Source organism: Xenopus laevis, chromosome 6S, assembly GCF_017654675.1.
Source record: "Xenopus laevis strain J_2021 chromosome 6S, Xenopus_laevis_v10.1, whole genome shotgun sequence".
Lineage (NCBI taxonomy): Eukaryota > Metazoa > Chordata > Amphibia > Anura > Pipidae > Xenopus > Xenopus laevis.
In genome coordinates this window covers 36411710-36433625 of record NC_054382.1, presented here as the reverse complement: position 1 = coordinate 36433625, position 21916 = coordinate 36411710, and the positions used below count along the sequence as shown (strand labels likewise).

The 21916-nt window shown below is 38.5% G+C and overlaps 1 long non-coding RNA gene across 1 annotated transcript; it reads left to right on the top strand.

Moving 5' to 3' along the window:
* The first annotated feature begins 237 nt into the window (after positions 1–237).
* LOC121395029 lies at positions 238–6803 on the top strand. The gene is made up of 3 exons (XR_005962190.1): positions 238–1335; positions 1429–1549; positions 6235–6803. It is a non-coding gene; the product is annotated as an uncharacterized LOC121395029 (long non-coding RNA).
* The last annotated feature ends 15113 nt before the right edge of the window (positions 6804–21916 follow it).

The window sequence follows — 21916 nt, the reverse complement described above, 5'->3', positions numbered from 1 at the left end:
CTGTAATCTGAGCCCAGAGCTATGAGTGAACAGGGAGAGACTCAGGCAGGAAGTGATGTCACACCAAGTTAATATGGCAGCTGCTTTCCTAAACAAACAGAGAGAGCTTCTAGAGCTGTTTACTCAGGTATGATAAAGTATTGTACAGAATAAATATAGTGTTCTAGCTTGCACTATTGTGGCTAATCTATTGGCAATAAACTGCTTTGCTAGCTTTCCTTCTCCTTTAAACACCTGGATCCTAACTCCCACAACAATGTAGCAGAGGCTAGTGGATTGATAATAAATCTGTAGGAGATCTGATAGCTAAACAGGAAGGGATAAACAAATATTGCTTTCAATTGCAATTTCCTAGACAACAGAATCGTCATCCCTGCAATAACTAAATATATCATAGTGTTTTGGGAGGAAACCATAAGGGCAATTTAAAAACTATATATTAATGATTTAAAAAAAAAGTGTTGCCTTGTGCTTTAAATATAGGTGTGTAAAATACATCAAGGCAATACTATTGGGTATGTGTTTTGCAGACTGGAACCTAATAAAAGTCTTGCTATACTGTACATGTTAGATCCTGTGATCATAATAAAATATGGATTTAAACAGATATGGTATAATATTTACTAGACATCCAGTGGTGGAATTAATGGGGTATCTGGAGGCTTAACCGCCATGTGGCTTGATGTAATTAGAGCTCAAGATAAGGAGGATGGTGGGCATCTTTAAAAATGCCTCTGCTGGGCATGAATGGTCAGATATGATTATATAGATGAATTGATCTAAGAGTGCCAGTCACTTGTAGCACATAGCAACAAGCTACCTTCTGTTTGCCACAGCGCAGGCTTTGGGGTGCACCAACCTAACCAAGGACCTCCATAAAAAATTCTGTTCTTGTGTGCTCTTGCTAAAAAACATATTCAATGCATCACAGGGGTTAAGTACATAAACACACATTGCCTTAACAGGGAAATTGCTGAAATGATAACTACAGATATTACCAAGAGTCTAAAAAAGGAGCGAGGATCTCTGGAGCCGAGCATCTATGACGTAGGAGCGGAGCATCTCTCCAAACACAAGAGTCTCTTGAAGTTTCATCAAACAAGAAATTTCATAAATCTCCTTTTCATGCGAAGCCATTTGCTGAGCGAAACGCTGCAACCTTCTTACTCATGACAAACACACTCAAAGGGCTCTCAATCTGCACACAAACTCAGTGTGGGAAGAGTATTGTCATTAAGGTGTATAAATTGAAGCTGGGAATTTGGCTGCAGGTCATTGTGCTGGATGATAAGACAGGAGTGGGACAGAGCTGCAAAGAGAACACTGAATCATAAGGTAAGGAGACCATTCCCCCTACACACAGCACACAGATTTATATATGGATTTGGGGTGCTGACTATATCCAGATTTTGATTTTTTTTTTGCCAGGATGAAAGACTCACAGTTGGTATTTGTCACCATGATATCTTTAGTTATTGCTTGTGTGATGGCTCAGTCGTCCAGGGAAGGTGAATGGAAGTCATTGGAAAACCCATACAACAGAGATCTGGTAATGTGCCTCTCATTGCTTGCTATGTGATTCATTCTTTAGCTAGAAATGTGCTGTATTGTGGTGTCTCAGCTGAGGCTCAGGCATCAAGTTTGCAAAAGATAAGCCTCTACTTTAGCATGAGTGTGACTTCTGCAGTGTTAGTTACATATTTATTGAGGAAGTCAAATTATTTTTCAAAATATTTTAGGGAAATATGAAAACGACTAAATAATTAATTACAGTAGAACCTCTATTTTGAAGGGGTAGTTCACCATTCATTTAACTTTTAGTATGTTAGATTGGCCAATTTTAAGCAACTTTTCAATTGGTCATTCATGTTTATTTTTTTATGCTTTCTTAATTATTTGCCATTTTCTTCTGAACCTGTTTTCAAATGGGGTCACTGACCCCATCTAAAAATAAATTCTCTGTAAGGCTACAAATGTTCTATTATTGTTCTTTTTTTATTACTCATCTTTCTATTCAGGTCCTCCCCTGTTCATATTCCAGCCTCTTATTCAAATTAGTGAATGGTAATTTGGACCCTAGCAACCAGATTGCTTAAAGGAGAACTAAATCCCCTTGCTAATAAAAAAAGCTCCAAATTACGGAATGGCCATCTCCCATAGACTGCAGTTTAAAAAGATAATTCACATTTTTAAAAACAATATCCTTTTTCTCTCTAATAATAAAACAATACTGTGTACAGATATGGGATCTGTTATTCAGAGTGCTCCGGACCTTGTACTTGATGGATAACGGATCTTTCCGTAATTTGGATCCCTTAAGTCTACTAGAAAATCAAGTAAACAATAAGTTGATTTTGTTTCCAATACGGATTAATTATACTAGGGATGCACCGAATCCAGGAATCGGCCTTTTTCAGCAGGATTCAGTTTCAGGCTGAATCCTTCTGTCCGGCCGAACCAAATTGAATCCCAATTTGCTTAAGCAAATTGGGGGTGGGGAGGGAAATCGCATGACTTTTTGTCACAAAACAAGGAAGTAAAAAATGTTTTCTCCTTCCCACCCCTAATTTGCATATGCAAATTAGGATTTGGATTCGGTATACGGCCGAATCTTTCACGAAGGATTCGGGGGATCGGCCGAATCCAAAATAGTGGATTCGGTGCATTCCTAATTATATCTTAGTTTAGATCAAGTACAAGGAAATCATTTTTATGTTTTGGGTTGCCGAGGATGAGTAGAGTGCTTTATTAGCAGAGTCATGCAGGTATTACACAACAGTAACTTTCACTTTTAAGCTACCAGGAAGTATGCACAGTATAAGTCTGAGCACAGTGAGATCTACAGGCCTTTTGTATAAACACCACATATTCCCCATATAGTAGGAAAGCATTTGGACAACTATAATAACAGCAGCAATTAAACAGTATGCATTTTAAAACAATATTATACATTCTTCAGATCACAAAGTCCTTGGTCCATGCAGGTAGTTTTCTGATTCTCTCAGTACGCCTTATAGGTTCACTTTCTTCAGGCCTATTGCAGTTTACATCAGGAGTATGAAAATGTCCTTCATCAAATGGAGCTAGACAACTTGCATTCCATATGCGTCCATAAGACAATTCATATGTGTATGGTCCTCGTTGGCATCTCATTCCAAGTGGTGTAGTAAATTTAGATTGTCCTTGTTTCAGTATTCCTGGTTTCTTAATTCTGAAGATCCAGGCTGAAAGTGTACTTCTCTGGCACCACATTTTCTGTCATGTAAGCCTTGCAATTGGCTTGGTGACGTTTCACAATGTCAGCAGTAGATGATTTTGTAGGCACAGTATTTTGTGGAAGTTTGATGTCTACAACATGTAACATGTAATTCAGCTGGAGATGATTGGGTTGTTGCATGGCACGTTGCTCTGTAGTTTTGTAGGAACTCTGTTGTAAATACTTTCAAAGATTTCCCAGTATGATTTGCTGTCTGTAGTGCTTCTTTCAGACTTCTGTTGAATCGCTCGATTTCTCCATTTGCTTGTGGGTAATACACTGAAGATTTCCTTTGCACAATATTCCTCTCTCAGAAAGATTTCAAACTCAGATGAGACAAACTGTGGTCCGTTGTCTGATATTAACTCCTTTGGATTACCTTCTTTTCTGAAGACTGTAGATACAAATGTTATTACTGCAGCTGATGTTGTATGAGAAACAAATGCTATTTCAGGCCATTTACTGTAATAGTCAAGGTTATAGCAAATCTGCAGTCTATAGAAGCATCTGTAAAAGGACCGACAATATCAATAGCAAGTTTTTCCCATGCTGAATCAGGGAATGGTACTGGCTGAAGTGGTGGCGTATGTGTGATAGCTGTTTTGTTATGATTCTGACAAGTAACACAAGAATGAATGGCAGTTACCACATCTGCATCCATTGCTGGCCACCAGTATAGTTCTCTTAGTCTTTGTTTTGTAAGTACAATTCCTTGATGACTCTCAAGCGAAGGTTGTATGAGCTTTTCTCGCAAGGTCTCTGGTACTAGTAAGCAATGAGCTCCACGGACAACATAGCCATCTACTAAGGACAGTTTGTGTCTAATCCTGTAGTACGGTTGAAGATCAGGACTGAGTTTCTTCTCAGTATTTGGCCATTTGCTTTGTAAGATGTCCCGTAATTTTACTTGAATTGGACATGTGAGGCAAGCTTGCTTAAAATCAGCAGCTGTAACTGTAGATGATAGTAAATCAGTCAATGCTACAACTTCTATGTCCTCATCCAGTGTATCAGAAGCTGCAGGTAAAGGTAAACGTGACAAACAATCTGTTCGATTCCAAACCTCACAGGTAACAATTAGCTCTCTCAAAGCTGCTACAAATTGTTCTGTGGATTCGCCATTACACTGTCCACGTTGGCGGAATTTATATCTTTCAGCAACCACATTTACTCCTGGCACAAAAAAGTTCTTTATAGCAGTAAGAGCAGTTTCATAAGTATCATCAGGTAATGGTAATGGTAATGTATAGAATATACGCTGTGCCTCTGCTCCCAGGCAGTGAATAAGTAAAGCACACTTTCTAGCAGCAGAAATCTCCCCTTGGTCAGCAGCAATAATGTAATTTTCAAACATACGAATCCAAGCAGTAAAAGGTATGGAAGGCTCACCAGGGTTTGGAAGAAAATGTGCAGGCTGCTGCAGAGGTAGAAGAGCCATCCTTGCCGCCATTTGTTATGTTTTGGGTAGCCGAGGATGAGTAGAGTATAACAGTGCTCTATTATCAGAGTCATGCAGGTATTACGCAACAGTAACTTTCACTTTTAAGCTACCACAAAGTATGTACAGTATAAGTCTGAGCACAGTGACTTATACTACAGGCCATTTGTATAAACACCAAAATTTTTTTATCATTTGCATTATTTTTATAAAATGTAGTCAATGGGAGATGACTGTTCCATAACTCAGAACTTTTTGCGTAATGAGTTTCCGGATAATGGATCCAAACTAAGAAATAATTACTCCTTACTGGAAGCAAAACGACCCTTTTGGGTTTATTTAATGTTGAAATGATTTTCTAGTAGAAGGCACATATATCAAGGGTCGAATTTCGAATTCATGTGAGTTTTTTAAAACTCCCATAAACTCCCATAAATTAGAAATAATGTATTAATGAATCAAATTTTCTCAGCTCGAATGAATTGAATCAACCCAAAAACTATTTTGAACTGTCATTTGAATTAGAAAAACTCGAATCAAATGAAAAAAACTCTATTCGAAATGTCAGGAAGACTGCAAACATCAACAAATTGATCACTGGACTTCTCCCATTGACTTATACAGCAATTTGTCAGTTAAAAAAAAAAAGTAAAAAATGGGATTTTATTTTTTTTGCCTTTACATGCACTCTAAGGTGGCAAATAGTTGAATTGAGTTCTTAAAGGGCCAGAGAATGATAAATCACAAAATTCAAATTCAAATTCAAACTCGAATCGAGCTCAGATAATTCGAATTCAAATTTGAGAATTCGAATTATCACATCAACCCTTAATTAATCTGCCCCTTAATGTATGAAGATCCAAATGAAAGGGCATGTAAAGGCAAAAAAATAAAATCCCATTTTTACCTGCTTTAATGAAAAAGAAACCTATCGCCAATATACTTTAATTAAAAAATGTGTATCGTTTTATGAAATTCTCCCTTCATTTACTGCTGTGGATAGGAATTGTCAGATGATCCCTAACTGCTGGGCAGGGAAACAATCATACTTATGAACAGAAGGGGGAGCCCCAGCCTTACTTCCCAGCCATGCAGAATTCAAGCAGCTTTGTTTATGACGATCCCTAAGTAGCCCAGACCACACTGAGCATCTGCACAGTCTTAGTCTTGCAAAGATGTTTAACAAAGTTACAAGATGGTGACCCCCTGTAGCCAACTTTGAAAGTATAAATTATTTGTTTGAGGCTTGTGTTGCAGTAAGTTCATGTTATATTTAGTATACAAAATACAGCATTTCTAGCCTTATTCTATTTTAGAATTTACATGCCCTTTAAGGAAAGATCCATTATCTGGATCCCAATCATTCTAGATAACAGGTCCCATACCTGTATTCTAAAGGTGAAGCACCCTTTAAAGCAAGAATGGGCAGTGTGAGCCCTCTAGAAGCTGTAGATATGCAGAACAGCTGGAGACACACATTATGCCCAGGTGTAATTTGCATATTTTTCTAATAATGTATTTTTCCTTTATTTTGGTTTAGTTTTTCAAGTTCTTGAAATCCTATATTATTGGGAGGGGAAGCCACCTGATGAACCCAGGGACAATGGATAAAGCTGTGAATGACTTGCGGAGTAACACAGATTCAAAGTATGGCAACCTACAGAGGATTCTGGACAACAATGAAATAGCCAATACCTAAACCTCAACATCTGCCAAACCTTCATGTTCTAACAACTGTAAATGTAAGGGAACGGCTCGCAACATCACCCGACCAAGCACTTTTAAAAGACACTTTTTGCTGTTATGTTTAGTCTTAGGTAGAAACAGATATACAGTGCAAAAAAGTACTTTTTGTTTGGAACTAATAATAAAACTTGTACATACATGTTGTGTCCCAGTATTAAAAAAGGATTATAAAATTATTTGGCCCAGTATCATATAAACTCTGTAAATCCTTTGATTATAATTTAATTACTAATGCTCATATGAATTAGCTCTACATATTAAGTGTTGCAGCATTAACACTGGCGATGCATAGATCAAAGAGCCACTATAGTGATTATATAGCCAGGGCCATAATTTTCAATCTACAGCACTTGAAGGATTAAACCACTAATGCTGTAGTCATAGACCTGCCTTAAATATATCTGAAGATATTCACTATAATACTGAAGGGTTCATTCTCACCAGGGAAAAGTGAAATGCAGCTTAGATTACATTAATAGTAAATAATGAAGTCATGCATGCAATGAATGGTTGGGTTACTGCATTGCTGCAAAGTTGCAACAGTAGTGAATGTCTTTGCATGTATACGGTTGAAATGATGCAGCAAATTCTATTGTGATATGTATATACACAGGGCAAGCAATCCGAGGGAGTTATAACGTGGCACGTTTGAGTATCTTTCACTCTACATATAATATAACTTTGTGTACAACAGGCAATGGCTAGAATAAATCTGTTTATCAGGAACACAGAATACAGGACTTTATATATGTAATATACAGTAGAGCAATGCACTAACCAGAAACCCAGGGGCAGAACTACAGAAGAAGCAGATCCTGCGGCTGCAGGAGGCCGGAGGTATAAGGGGCACCATGAGGCACACATTATTGAGCAATCTCAACATTTACTGGTAAAACAGGACAACCTCTGGATATGTCAGGGGCCCTATAATTAATTTGCTGTGGGGCCCAGTAAGAACTAGTTACGCTGCTGCAGAAACTCTTTAAATAAGAATAGTGACTATGGGCCAATCATTTCACACAGGGATTTCCATATTGTGGGGGTCTGTAATGCTTTAAGAAAATCTGTACTGTGCTGAACTCAATATATCTGAGGTGGATTTAATAACAAACTGACACTACCTCAGTAAATGGAATTATAATAAAGCAAAACATTTAGTAAAGTCCACAGGTGCATATCCATAGGAAAACAACAATTGTTGTGATTCCCTCCAAAAATCAGTCAGAGGTAGTAAAAAAAAAAAGTTTATTAGGACATAGTAGACAATGGCCTAAAGCGTTTCGTGCTTGTTGGGGGCACTTACTTATAGGCTCACGCGACTCTTTCTATGGGGTTTATAAGTGATGAGCAACTACTGTATAAAGGCCAGCGTGTGACACAAGCAGGGCCTTGATTTTCTATGGGACGCAGAACAGGCAATTAATGGCTTTTCACTTTCACTTTTTCACCACAGCGGTGCACTCTACCTACAGAACATTTTTTTGCATGCTTGGGAGGCGTGTGCATGTGCATGGGAGAGGCGTGTGCATGAGCGGGGAAGACAGCAATGCAGGGGGCCAGGGCCCCTCCAAAGATTTTTTTGCACGTGGGTCTGGGATAAAGCTGTAAAGTTGCTGCTGCACCACAATGTTTCGTGTTCATTAGGTTTGTGAGTTTTCTGATTAGCACTAATACATAAACAATGTGATTTTACACTGAACTTCCCATAGGCACCTGCTACTAACCCAGCACACAGAGCACATCACACCAAGTTACTACAGGGCCTGTTTTGAAATATAACACAATTAGCATGCTCTCACTGGTGTACATTCAGCCACATAGAATTTAGCTATGACATCTGAGATCAAGTGTAGTATATGGCCTTTTGGCTAGGTACCCCTTCCTATGATCCTATGTGAAGAAGGAGAAACACTTGGTCCTCTGGCTGACTAAGATCAAGTGTTGTCCCACTCTGCCTTTTGGCTAGGTATCCGTTCTTATGATCTTATGTGAAGATGGAGACACACTTGATCCTCTCGTCTAGGCCGAGAAGCGGAAGCTTGATGAAAGCAGAGGCACTGTGCTCCCTGGAGGGGTGTTTGGTTTAATTTTTTAGGTCTTGCAAAATGCACATGTACTTCTTGCTTAATCTTGCTTCACTTCCCTAAACCTGGCCGCTCAGCAAGGGGGGGAAGCCTTTTTTATTTTTTCCAGCCGCCAGCTGGAGCCTTACCAAGTCAATCAATTGCCTTGCACTGCACACTCCAGCACATTTTTTGCACCCTGGATGGGTGTCATAGTCCCTTTGGCTGGACCAGACCAGTGAAGGTGGACCCAGCCGCTCATTCTGTTCCTTCGGGGACACTTGGGCATCGGAGCCCATGCCTTCAGGTAGGATTAGGAAAGGATGATTCAATATCATCTGTTAGGTCAGAGCTGTCCAATTAGCGGCCCGGGGGCCAGATGTGGTCCTCCAAAGGATTTTTCTGGCCTCCACACTGCTTAAAAGAGCCACAGACTTCACTATATGACATCTGCATTTTAATTTAATCCAGCCCTCATTCTATATGAGAAATAATTGGCCCACTACATGAAGACATGTTAAACAGTGCTGTGTTATGTTAAAGGACAAGGTTGAACAAAGGCGGACATATCTGCCCCAGGTCAGTGCACTTGTTTTATAAAAGAACAAACAGTCCTGGGGTAGATGGCTTGGGTATAACGCTGCAGTCTCTGTTCATTTCTCAACTATCTTCTACATTCAGGGGGGCACTTGTGCAGTACAGCCTGTGCTCTATCATACTGTGTTAAAAAACAGCAACCAAATATGAAACACCAGGTACTGCTGTGTAAAAAATGGTGTATTTATCAAGCTGTGTAATGATTTTCGGTGACTCTGTATAAAAGTAAGCAGCCGTTTGAAATTGTAACAGGAAAACACAGTTTTCACTCATCATGTTTTTTTTTATCTAGTTTTTTCCCAGAGCAACTTCTGCTGGAATTTTTTTTCCATTGAAGGATTATGAGGTCTGAAGTGGTGTAAAATGACGGCATCAAATGCAGTGTAAAATAAACACACACCTTGATAAATCTGCCATTTATTTTCCACAGCTTTTTACAGTTTTTTTGACTGAACATGGTGGCATGCCTCTGTCTCCAGACAAGTACTTGTTTGTTGAGCATTCTTACAGCATCTCTTATGTACAAAACAAAGGATGTAGATTTGAAAAGGAGGTATGACCCCGGAGAACTGGGACATATAGCAACCCTTGGAGAACTAGGCACAGCAATAAAGGCTTGGGCCCCAGCCTGAGGGCAAAACTTAATGCATCTTAACAATGGCAAACGTGTGCCCCACAATCTGTTAGACTACAACTACCATCATCCCCCAACAGCCTTGAGCTGGACAAGTTGGATAGAACCAATATTCCCTTAAAGGGCCCCTGTTATTCTGTGGGTTTGGGTTCAAATAACCACTGTACGCTAAAATATAAAGCCACGGTCTGTGCCAATAAGCTCTGCTGACAGGGTGGCATTAAAGTGGTTGTTCACCTTTAAATTAACATTTAATATGATGTAGAGAGTGATATTCTGAGACAATTTGCAATTGGTTTTCATTTTTTATTCTTTGTGGTTCTTGAGTTATTTAGCTTTTTATTCAGCAGCTCTCCAGTTTGCAATTCTCCTAAGACAGGCTGATGGAGAACGTTTGTACTGAGGAGGGAGGAATGACGGCTGATGCCTGAGGAGGGAGGGCTGCGGAGTAAGAACTGACGGCTGAAGGCTTAGTAGGGAGGACAGAGGACCCAGGACGGAGTTGCGATTGCAGCCTTTCAGGATGGGTTAGAGAAAAAGCAGGTGATGCTGCATTCCTCTGCTTTAGGAGATCTCATGCAGGAGAGCGATTTCCCCTGAGGATGTCCTAAAATGCTTCCCGTACACCTGGCCTGTTATTCTTCGGTCATTGCTTGTGGGAGTTGTTATATGCTATAAGCAAGAGAGGTCCCATATCTCTGAAATTCTTTGCTGCATACCTATTGTTGTTGTTATACAACCTGCCATGTACAGACAGAAAAGTCTTAAGTCCAACCAGGCCAAGAAGAGCAGTGAGTTGTTGTGTCTCACACACTAGTTACACAGCATTGCCAGCAGCTTGTGAGGGCATGGAACTGATCAAGGCGTCATCAAAAATTACAGCCCTGTATGACAACATTTTCTGGGACCCCTGGTCCCCAGCCGAGCCCAAAGCCCCAACCCACAGTAAAAAGAACGCACATTCATCAGAGCTAAAACAGTAACCTCCCTCTACAAGTTATGAAAAGCCATTGGTGGTCAGTACTTAAAGTACCAGGAGCAGCATTTTTGCTGCCCCTGGTACCTAATGGGGTGCTGCCGCCTGAGGCAATAGCCTCAACTCGCCTCATTGGCGAAGCACCCCTGCCCTAGGCCCTCTAATTACATTGGTGGTGCAGTGCATCACGTGCCAGCTGCTGCATGAGTTGTACCACTGTCCCCACTAGTTCCAGGCCCACCCACCTGCTTGACAACCAGCCCACGCGCTGGCTGGGCGAATGTTGATGCTTGTCCTGCGTGAGCATCTACACGTAAATGTCTCCCTTCCTTGCGTGATGCGATGTCATCTGGCGCATGTGCCGGCAGCAGCAGCAAGTAACTCCGTGGCTGAGCAGTTCTTCTGGAATGTGGTGAGGCCGCCAGTACTGTCCTCTGGTTGGAGCCGAGCTGCCGAGGACCCTGTCGTCACATGATTGATGGACCCATCCCTGCTTTCCTGCTGGCGATTGGCTGCACTGCACCTACACGTAAATTCTAAGTTTCAGGCAGTGAGGCAGCGGCAGGAGGCAGCCAAAGCCGCTTGTCCCGTTTTCCCGCATGCACATTTTATTAGGTGTGGTTCTCCCTCCTGCTGCATCATAACAGAAGGTGGCAGAAGTAATGACTTTGGTCTAACTAAACAAAATTTTTAAAACAAACTAATTTAAAGATAAATGTATAAATGTTCTTTGTGTCACTGTTTCTAGGGTTTTAAGTTTTTTAAACTCTTAGGGGTAGTATACCTTTGAGTTAACTTTTATTTTGTTATAATGGACAATTCTTGGCAACTTTTCAATTGGTCTTCCTTATTTATTTTTATTTGCCTTATTTTATTTTATTATTAACTTTGCCTTTTTTATATTTATTTCAAACCAATGCCTGGTTACTAGGGTAATTTAGACCCATGCAACCAGATCAGTGCTGGAGAGTTGAAAAAAAATTAATGCTTAATGCTTAGTAATTAAAAAAACTCAAATAAAAAAAACACCAATTGCAAATTGTCTTAGAATATCACTCTCTGGGTCATACTAAAAGTTAATTTTAAAGGGATCCTGTCATGATTTTTATGATGTAGTTTTTATTTCTAAATGACACTGTTCACACTGCAAATAAATAACAATATTCATTTTTTCAATATAAAATTTAATTCCTCAACCAGCAAGTGTATTTTTTTTAGTTATATTGGTGTGTAGGTGTATCTCAGGTCATTTTGCCTGATCATGTGCTTTCAGAAAGAGGCAGCACTTTAGGATGGAACTGCTTTGTGACAGGCTGTTGTTTCTCCTACTTGAGCGGGGGGTATTATCACTCCAACTTGCAGTGCAGCAGTAAAGAGTGACTGAGGTTTATCAGAGCACAAGTCACATGACTGGAGGCACCTGGGGCACCCCATTACAGATTTCAAAATTAAATATAAAAAATTTATGTGGGTGCTATTTTGTACTGGGGTGGGGGGTTTGGGCCCTTGAGTTCAGGTTTCCTGGAGGGCCCCAAGCACCCCAGTCTGACACTGTGTCTGTGACATCATCAAGCCTGCTTACAGGGGCCCCAGATCACATTGGGAAAGAGGAGGACCCAGAAAGAACCAGAACTTGGAACCAAATCTATGGGTTCGGACAGCAGAGGTTATAAAGCAACCCCTGCTGCAGCATTCAGCCAGAACCATTGGGTTTTCTTTTCTCCTATATAAAGTTTATTTTTCCTGGTGTTATTCCCCTGAGGTGTACTTCTCAATGCCCACTAGGTGGAAGCACTGTGCTGTAAATCCCAGTTCCCGGTATTTTTTATACACAATTATACAGAATAAACAATAGTGGGTTCAAGGCTGCTGAATTGCTATTGCAATTTAAAGGAGGGGGCGACTCGGGACATAATTGTTCATTTAGTTTGCTTTTGCATTGCTTAGCATGCAGCTCGGATTGAAAAGCATATGGTTATGAGCCCCCCATCAAGTCACTGGTTACTAAAATCAAATAAAATATTTTCAAAATAAATAAATGTCACTGGTTACTGACTGGAGGTTGCAGGAGGTTGGGTTCTGGCTATTATGTTGGCATACGGTCACTCCAGCTTTTGTAGACTACATTTTTGGCTAACTAACTATACTGAAAACATTTTTTATTTTGCACAGGCTATCTATCTTTCACTGATTTGAATAAGAGACTGGACTATGAATAGGGAAGCACCTGAATAGATAGATGAGTTATAAAAAAAGAGCAATTATAGAACATTTGTAGCTTTACAGAGCATTTGTTTTTTAATGGGGTCAGTGACCCCCATTTGAAAACTGGAAAGAATCAGAAGAAAAAGGCGATTAATTAAAAAAAACATAAAAAACAAATAATGAAGATCAATTGAAAGGTTGCTTAGAATTGACCATTCTGTAACTTACTAAAAGTTGAAACCGAAAGGTGAACGACCCCTTTAATAGCTGTCATCTGTATTGTATTGAACTTTTTTTTAAAATTTTGCACAGCCTATTTACACAGTTTTTATTTTTACACTGAACAATTACTTTAAAATGAGTGTAATCTAATTCTACTGGATTGTGTCATGAAAGTGGTACATCTATAACCAGGAAACAGTGTGCAAAGTCGTACGGTGTAATTAGTGCTTAAGGGATTCTTTCATGATTTGTATAGTGTAGTTTTTATTTCTAAATTACACTGTTTACATTGCAAATAATTCACTCTACCATGAAAAATGTTATTCCTGAACCAACAAGTATATTTTTTTAGTTGTAATATTAGTGTGTAGGCAGCCAGCTCAGGTCATTTTGCCTGGTCATGTGCTTTTTAGATTGAGCCAGCATATTAGGTTGTTGTTTTTCCAACTCAAGGTAACTGAATGTGTCTCAGTGGGACCTGGATTTTACTAATTTGTGCTTTTCTTAGATCTACCAGGCAGCTGTTATCTTGTGTTAGGGAGTTGCTATCTGGTTACCTTCCCATTGTTCTTTTGTTTGGCTGCTGGGGGGGAAAGGGAGGCGGTGATATCACTCCAACTTGCAGTACAGCAGTAAAGAGTGACTGAAGTTTATCAGAGCACAAGTCACATAACTGGAGGCAGCTGGGAAACTGACAATATGTCCAGCCCCATGTCAGATTTCAAAATTAAATATTAAAAAATCGTTTGCTCTTTTGAAAAACAGATTTCAGTGCATCAAATGCTGGTTTATTAATATGTACTGTATGTAGAACATTGGAGTTTGTGGGAAACTTAACTTATAACCACCTTTTGGAGTGAAGTATGGGTTTAGTACTCTTGTACAGTATTTTTATATTTAAATTCACCACCTTTCTAGGGAGTTGAATAAACTAATGACTGAATAGCCCTTTAGATATGCCCAGTTTAACCTTCTGGCACACGCAGTTGAGTGCCTGCAGACAAAATGGCTTGCCTTATTCAAATGTCACGTCCATGCCAGGCAAAAATAATGATGTGATGATATACAGCCTTCATATATAGCAAAGTGTGTTTTCCTTTTTGATTTCAGAATGTAACGTATATGTTTGGCTTTGTTGGAATCCCTGTCATTGAAATAGCTGTGAGTGCACAGGCTGCTGGGATAAAGTATGTAGGGATGAGGAATGAACAAGCGGTGAGTGGTACAATAACATTCAGCTAACGGGAGGCTTCCTCTTCCACTCCATCAATTCACTGTCTTCTGGTTATTCCACTAACAAACAGTTATTACTGGAAAGTGCTGCTGTCAACTGCATAAATCATCTCTGTAAGTCAATGTCCTTACTGCTTAGCAACAGCCCTTCGCAATGAATAATAGTCTTGTAAAGGACCACTAGTCATGCTGTGGAGCGATAGAGTGGTGACTACTGCTCAACAGAGTAGGACTAGTTGCCACTTAGGCAATTACTGAAAGCCATTTACCATTGCTGCAGAGATGGCCTAATCATTCTGTCTGCAGATATCTGAGCCATGGTAATAGTACAGTACCTTGACCTTGAAGAAGAACCAGCTCATTAGTTATATGGGTAGTTCTTTGTTTTTCTGTGCTGTGAATCAATATCGTTGTGCTCTCGCAATGGTAATAACGCCCTTTTATTCCCATAAGTTCTTATGTCATACCTTCCCAAGTTTATAAAAACTATTTGATGTCTTTGTTTGGGGTTCTGACTCTTTGTGAGTTCAGAATCCACGGAACTCATGTCAAATAATCTGTATCTTTTTATCTCAAGTGGTCTCCAGTTCTTTAAGTTCCACAACACTAATAAACATAATATAGCAATATTGCTTCTAGGGGTTGCATTTGTATTAAAATTTATGGAGAATGCCTATAATGAGATAAACAATAATCAATTAAAAGAAATGAATAATAATGCGGCCCGCCAGCATAGTGCGATCAGGAATTGCGTAGCCATAGCAGTAATATTTGGGCACATTAGTGAAATGATCTGCCACTTGGTCTATACTGCTGCCTGTGTGCTGAAGGTGTTAGTAATAGACACATACTGGCATGTATGGCATTCGCATACTTCTTTAGGGCTGAAGGAGTCAATAGACGTACTGACGTGCCGGTACAGTAAACTAAAGAAGTAAACATTAATATTATGGAAAAACAATAAAAAATGGAAAGCAGTTGAAAAAATTCTTTATTTTTGGTGAACAATCTGAAATTAACTCAACTGAAAAAGTCTTTGGAAGGTGAACAACCCCTTTAAGGCTGACTATTTAATGTACTTTGCTTGCTCAGAAAGGACCGTTGTCCTTTTTGGAGAATTCAGGGGGTATAAGGCAATAGTTAAGCTTTTTTCAAATGTTTAGTTTGAAACATGCCGGCTATACAGCAAGTTTTCGGCAAGACCCAGTAGTTTGGAGGCTATTCCAGCTGTCATTGAAGAGGTAATACATGATGTTTTTTATTATTTTACTAAAATATTATATATGTATATATATATATTTATATTTATATATATATATATAATAGTTCATTAATATATATATATATATATATATATATATAATTTTTTTAATTTTTTTTTTTGGATGGTATTTTTTTGGCAAATGAATTAAAACCTTTTTATTCTCTAGGTTTTACAGCACCTTGGTGAAACATCTTGGAAGTTTCCAGTTAACACTCAGTGGTGGAAAACACTTTGGGCAAAAATAAGAGCCAATGAGAAAAACTCAAAGGTGATATTTTTTTCAATCTGCTTTGTTTAGTATGGAGGATAACAAAAAGGGAATCAACTCACTTAAACATTCCAAAGTTATAGTTTATAGTAGAGTTTGTTCAAGAAAGGAGCATTCTCAAAACATATTTCTATTTTATGAATAAAAAAGCTTTAAAGGAATGGCACATTACTGAGACCTTGTCACAGAGTAGATTAATCCAATAGAATTTTATTTATCTCTATGGCAACAAGAGGGCAGCGTTCACTTACCTACAAGCAGTGAGCCAAGTGCAATTTTGACCACAATTGCTGTCCCGCGATGCAATATTTTTCCCCAGAATTCCAATACCAAAAAGCCTTATATTCCAGATATTGGTCAGGCAGGAACATTGGCCAGCACTATAAATGGGCCAATACGCTGCTGGACTGAGTCTAGACAGTATAACTGACATGGTGAAGGATCAAGTAGACTTAATTGATTTAATTGCATGTGTATGGCCATTTTTTACAGGGGATAACACTGCTGTACATTTGTTTTTTGCCCACTACATATATATTTATATAATATACTATATATATTTGTGTGTATTTTTTTAATACATTCATATACTGTATTTTAATGTTTAAAGGTTTTGGCATCACAGACATCACTTCCTATAACTATTACAATTTGTTTGTATATGTAAAGGAGGCATTTCCTGATAACTGTATTATTGTGAGTGAAGGAGCCAATACAATGGACATTGGCCGCACTGTACTGACAAACTACCATCCACGTCACAGGTAAATGGCACTAGCTATCGATAGTTTCATAAAACTTAAAACTCTAGTCTAAAGGGGAGCCCTCTACTTTTATCCTTTCTTTGTGAAAGAAGACCCCTTCCATATCTTTCTAAAAAGTACTGTAATTCATTGAGTCAGTGCCATTTTTTATGCAAGACTTCATTTGCTCAGTGACACTGCCAATAGTTACATCCTATGTACAAAACTTGCATTATCATTTGGCAGTTTGCTGCCCAGTTCTCCAATCTGCTTGCTAAGAGGTAGAATCCTGCATGGAACTTCTAGTTTTGTATTTTAATCAGCAAAAATAAAGATGGTAATTAAAGTGCTCACCTCATCGGCCTAAGACAGACCTACAGTACACTCTTTAACAACACTGATTAGAAAATGTTCTTTCCTTCAGCTGGTTCTCTATCCAAGTCCAAATATTATGTTCCAGGCCAATATTTCTTAATTTCATCAGTAACCTTCTGTGTGGTCCTGCATCTAATACTTAATATAGTATTAATATTTCTGCTTACTTCCTCACAGAAGGCCATTCGTTTGGCAAGATCTATTGCACATAAAAACCCTGCTGGCACAAACTCAGTACTCAAGTATTGTTATTTCCTATGTATCCCATTATTTTATTTCTTATTAACCCCTTCTTAAGTTTTCCTACAACAGATTTCAAAATAAAAGGCCTATAGCTTTCAGGCTGAGAGTGTGATTCCTTTTTGAGTAATGGTTGCAGTCAGGTTTTTCAAACATGTCACATTCTAGAGGGCAGAGAAGAGGGAAAGAGGGACTTTTAGGCATATATCAAAAAGGTGTTCTGCTCTTTATAAGAAGTGAAATTCCATATTTTGCAGTTTAGCTTTTTGCATTTATCTGTTCTTCATTGTTATATTTCAACTACCCACAATACATTGTAAATATCTCTATATTCAGTTTGCCTATAGTTTTTTTTCTTAGCACTTTCTTCTTAGGTTAGATGCTGGCACATTTGGAACCATGGAAGTTGGACTAGGATTTGCTATAGCAGCGATGATTACAAAAGATGAATGAGCAGTGAGTGGTCCTATTGAGGGAGACAGTGCTTTTGGTTTCTCAGGCATGGAAGCTGAAACAATGTGCAGGTAGTACCCCCATATATTTGAGACCTTATGGTTAATGTTGACCATCAATCCTATATATACTTTCAGAGGGGTTTGCATTAGCTCTAATTATATTATTTCTAAAATAATAAATTCATTTAATATTAGTAGTTGGAATTTGTTCATATCAGAGATGTGCAAACTGTGATCCTGTAGCTGCTGTTAAAACTGCTAACTGAACAGGCAGAGCCAGCAGCTTATTGTCTCATGCAACCAAAAAATAAGTAAACAGGCAGAGCCAGCAGCATATTGTCTCATGCAACCAAAAAATGATTGAGCAGGTTTGAAAGTCCATCAACAAGTATTTTTATTATTATGAACATGTATTTTTAGAGCGCCAACATATTGCGCAGCGCTGTGTATGGCATCAGCATTTACATGCTATTCTTATTCTTTCTACTTCTTGCATTGAGAAACAACAAATTCAATGGCAGGCGAGAAATTTAAGTACTATCATTTGGTCAAATCAGCAGGAATTTTTAAACCTAGATATGGTAAAAATTATTTCGGCTTCTTCAAATTCAACTTCCTCAAAACCAGATTAGAAACAGAACCACATATATTTAAAAACGCAGTTTTTTCCAAGTTGACCTTATATCCTGAAATTTTACCAAATGAAACCAAAATATCAAAGATTTTCGTCAGAGAATGATTGGGATCCTTCACAACTAGCATACTTATTTCTCTGTTAAAGGGTTAACTTTTTTTTCAGTTCAGTTGGTTTCAGATTGTTTACCAGAATTAAAGACTTTTTGCAGTTACTTCCTTTTTTCTATTTGTGACAGTTTTTCTAAAGTTTCATTTTTCACATTCACATAAAGCAGCTTGGTTTTAAATTGATACATTTAGGGTAAGTCCACACAGGGCGTTTTGGGGAGATTTGGTCGCCTGACAACTAATCGCCTCGTTATTGCGCGAACAATCTCCCGAAACGCCTTCCCTGACTCTGCACCGGCTAAAATGAAAAACTGCGGCTCTATTCATGCGCATCGATTCGTTTTCCGAAGTCGCCCGAAGTTTCCTCATGTGGCAACTTCGGGCGACTTTGGAAAACAAACTGCCGCTTGTGATTAGCGCCAGCGTTTTTTCATTTTAGCCGGCACAGAGTCAGGGAAGGCGTTTGGGGAGATTGGTCGCCGCAAAAACTAGACGATTAGTTGCCAGGCGACCAAATCTGAGATTTCTCACACTCCTCTTATCAACCGCAGCTCACCCTATGGACCATATTTATAAAACTGTGCAACAAGCAAAGCAAACACTCAGGGCGTTATTTATCAAAGCTCAAATTTTCGAAGTTATGTGAATTTGTGAATTTTTTTTAACTCTTATAAATTCAAATGTACTCACAACTCGAATGGGAGGTTATTTATGAAAAAAGTCGCACGCCTAAAATTCGATCGAATAGTACAGACACGAAAATCCAAATTCGAATCGAGTTTTACTCTGAAAAGAACCCTTGAATGTCAGGAAGGCTATTAACATCTTCAAATGACCTGTGCCACTGACTTGTGACTTCTACATGAACTCAGCTGGTTTTCGTAGTATCGAATTAGAACGGTTTTCATGGTCGAGATGTGATTAATCTTACATTCACATTTACATTTGAGTTGGTGCTTTTAAATTCGAATTTGTGAGTTTTGTGAGTCCATGTATAAAAAGTGAGATCTTACCTAGAGCTTTACATAAAGAACAAACATGTGAACGCCAGCTTCTAGAGATTCATGATTCGGTTACATTCTCTATTATTAAAAATGTTTCCTGTGAAACTTCCACTTGTTATTTTGGAATGTTATAGCTTTTGACCTCAGAATGTGCATATGCTGAATTCTCCCTAGATGGTTATCCTTGATTCATCTGATGGTCTTTTGGGAATATTCTAACTGCAATATCAGGTCACATAATTTGCCTCTCTGTTTATGGGGATATCATTCATATGACATGTTACCGTACCCATTCTCAGTTTTATAGGTTCATGTGCAATCATTTTTCCATAGTTGTTCAATAGACCTTAACTGTATGTTTTTATTATAATGCATTGGTTCTTTCTGGTCACTAGGTGTCACTAGGTTATTTACTGTATCTGGGGCAGAGTGAATATGAAATTGTGCACAAGAAACCTGCCACTATGAATTTTAATTCCATGGCTGTGGTGCACACACAGAATATATCAGGCACCAGGAACTGAGTTTAAGTATACTTAAGCGTTAATTTTCTTTTTGCACATTCTGGTCGTCCACCTGTACCGCAGTAAAGGGAGTCCTCGAGTTACATACACCCGATTTACATACAACTCACACTTACAAAGGGGGCTATTACTGTAACACACCATGGTTTGCTTGACTTTTATTTGCATTTATCTTTAATAAAACACTTGCCTCAATCCCCTCTGGCATGTGTTGTCTACTGCGGAGCACAGAAAGATAAAAATAAATACTATGTTAAGACAAACATCTGTCTAAGTTGCATGTGTAAATGTACTGTATATGTTTCAACTTACATACAAATTCAACTTAAGAACAAACCTACAGACTCTATCTTGTAGGTAACCCTGGGACTGCCTATATATATATATATATATATATATATATATATATATATATATATATATATATATATATATATATATATATATATATATACACATACATAAATATACTGTATATGTAAAGCAATGGATTATACATTATAGAAGGGGGACTGACTTGGCCACATTTGCATCCAAAAATCAAAATTAATCAATGCACATTCTCTGACACCAAGGGGGAGCGAACGATTCGCCATACTTCACGCCACTTTGCCAGGCGAAAATTAGTTACCATTAGGCTAGTTCACTAAAATGCGAAGTTGCGTCCTGGGCACCAAACGGTGACGACTTTTCGATAGCGTTACTTCATCAGTGTGAGTGTTTCAAAGTGAAGTGACTCTAGCGATCACTTCTGCCTAGCGAAACTTCGTAAGTTCTCTTACGCTTAGGTCAATTTGAATAGGGCAGGTACATAAAAGTTGTATGGACATCTTGATGGTGCAAATGCTTGTAATGACCACTTTTTATTACAAATGTCCAAAGACCCATATTAAAGACATAAAAGAGCCTCTAATCCCCTAAAAATGAGCCCACCTTAAAATGAATGTTCTATACTCAAATGTCTGGGGAAAAATGTTAACACAAAAAATTTAATAGTTAGGACTTTTTCAGGCAATCCCGCTTATAAAAAAGGACAAGTCACCAGCGTTTTTACAACTTAAATGCATTTCCGGCATACAGTATATGATGTCACTAACATAAGATTGAGGAAGATTTAGCTTAATTTTATAAGTTTGCCTGGTCTAAGGTGGCAAAGGAAACTCTGGCGAAAGACGCATCGTTCAGTAAAATTCACACTTTACTGAATTAACAACCGTTCGCCAGAGCAAAAAGTCGCCTGACGATAGAGTGCGAACGAACACTAGCGACGGTTTCATTTGCTAGCGAATTGTCCTCTACGCCGGTTAGTGAAATCCCCCTGCTGATGGGATTTCTGGCCCTTTAGTGAATCTGCCCCCACGTGTTCTTAGTGATTATTTCTGGGCAAGTACCTACACATCAGAAACAGGGGTTTTAAATTACAAGTACAGGAATGGGATCCATTATCTGGAAACCTGCTATTCAGAAAGCTGTCTTCCATAGACTTGACTTTATCTAAGCAATCCAAATTTTTAAAAAATGAATTCCTTTTTCACTGTAATAATAAAACAGTACCATGTACTTGATTCAAACTAAGATATAATTAATCCTCATTGGAAGCAACATTAGACTATTGTGTTCACTTAATTTTTATATGATTGTCTATTAGTCTTAACATATGAAGATTTAAATTACAGAAAGATGTGTTATCTGGAAAACCCCAGGTCCCGAGCATTCTGCATAACAGGTCCCATACCTTTATGTGATAATAGAATTGCAAAGCCGTCACACTCCATACACAATATCTCTCATAGTCATCTTTCCTGTTTGGTAAAATTTATTAGAAAAGTGTCTATCTGATCAAAGCAACATTAACACATGCTCAAACTACCTTGATGATTATAAGTTTAGAAAAGAAAGGAATGAGAAGATATTTCCATCAGAAGAATG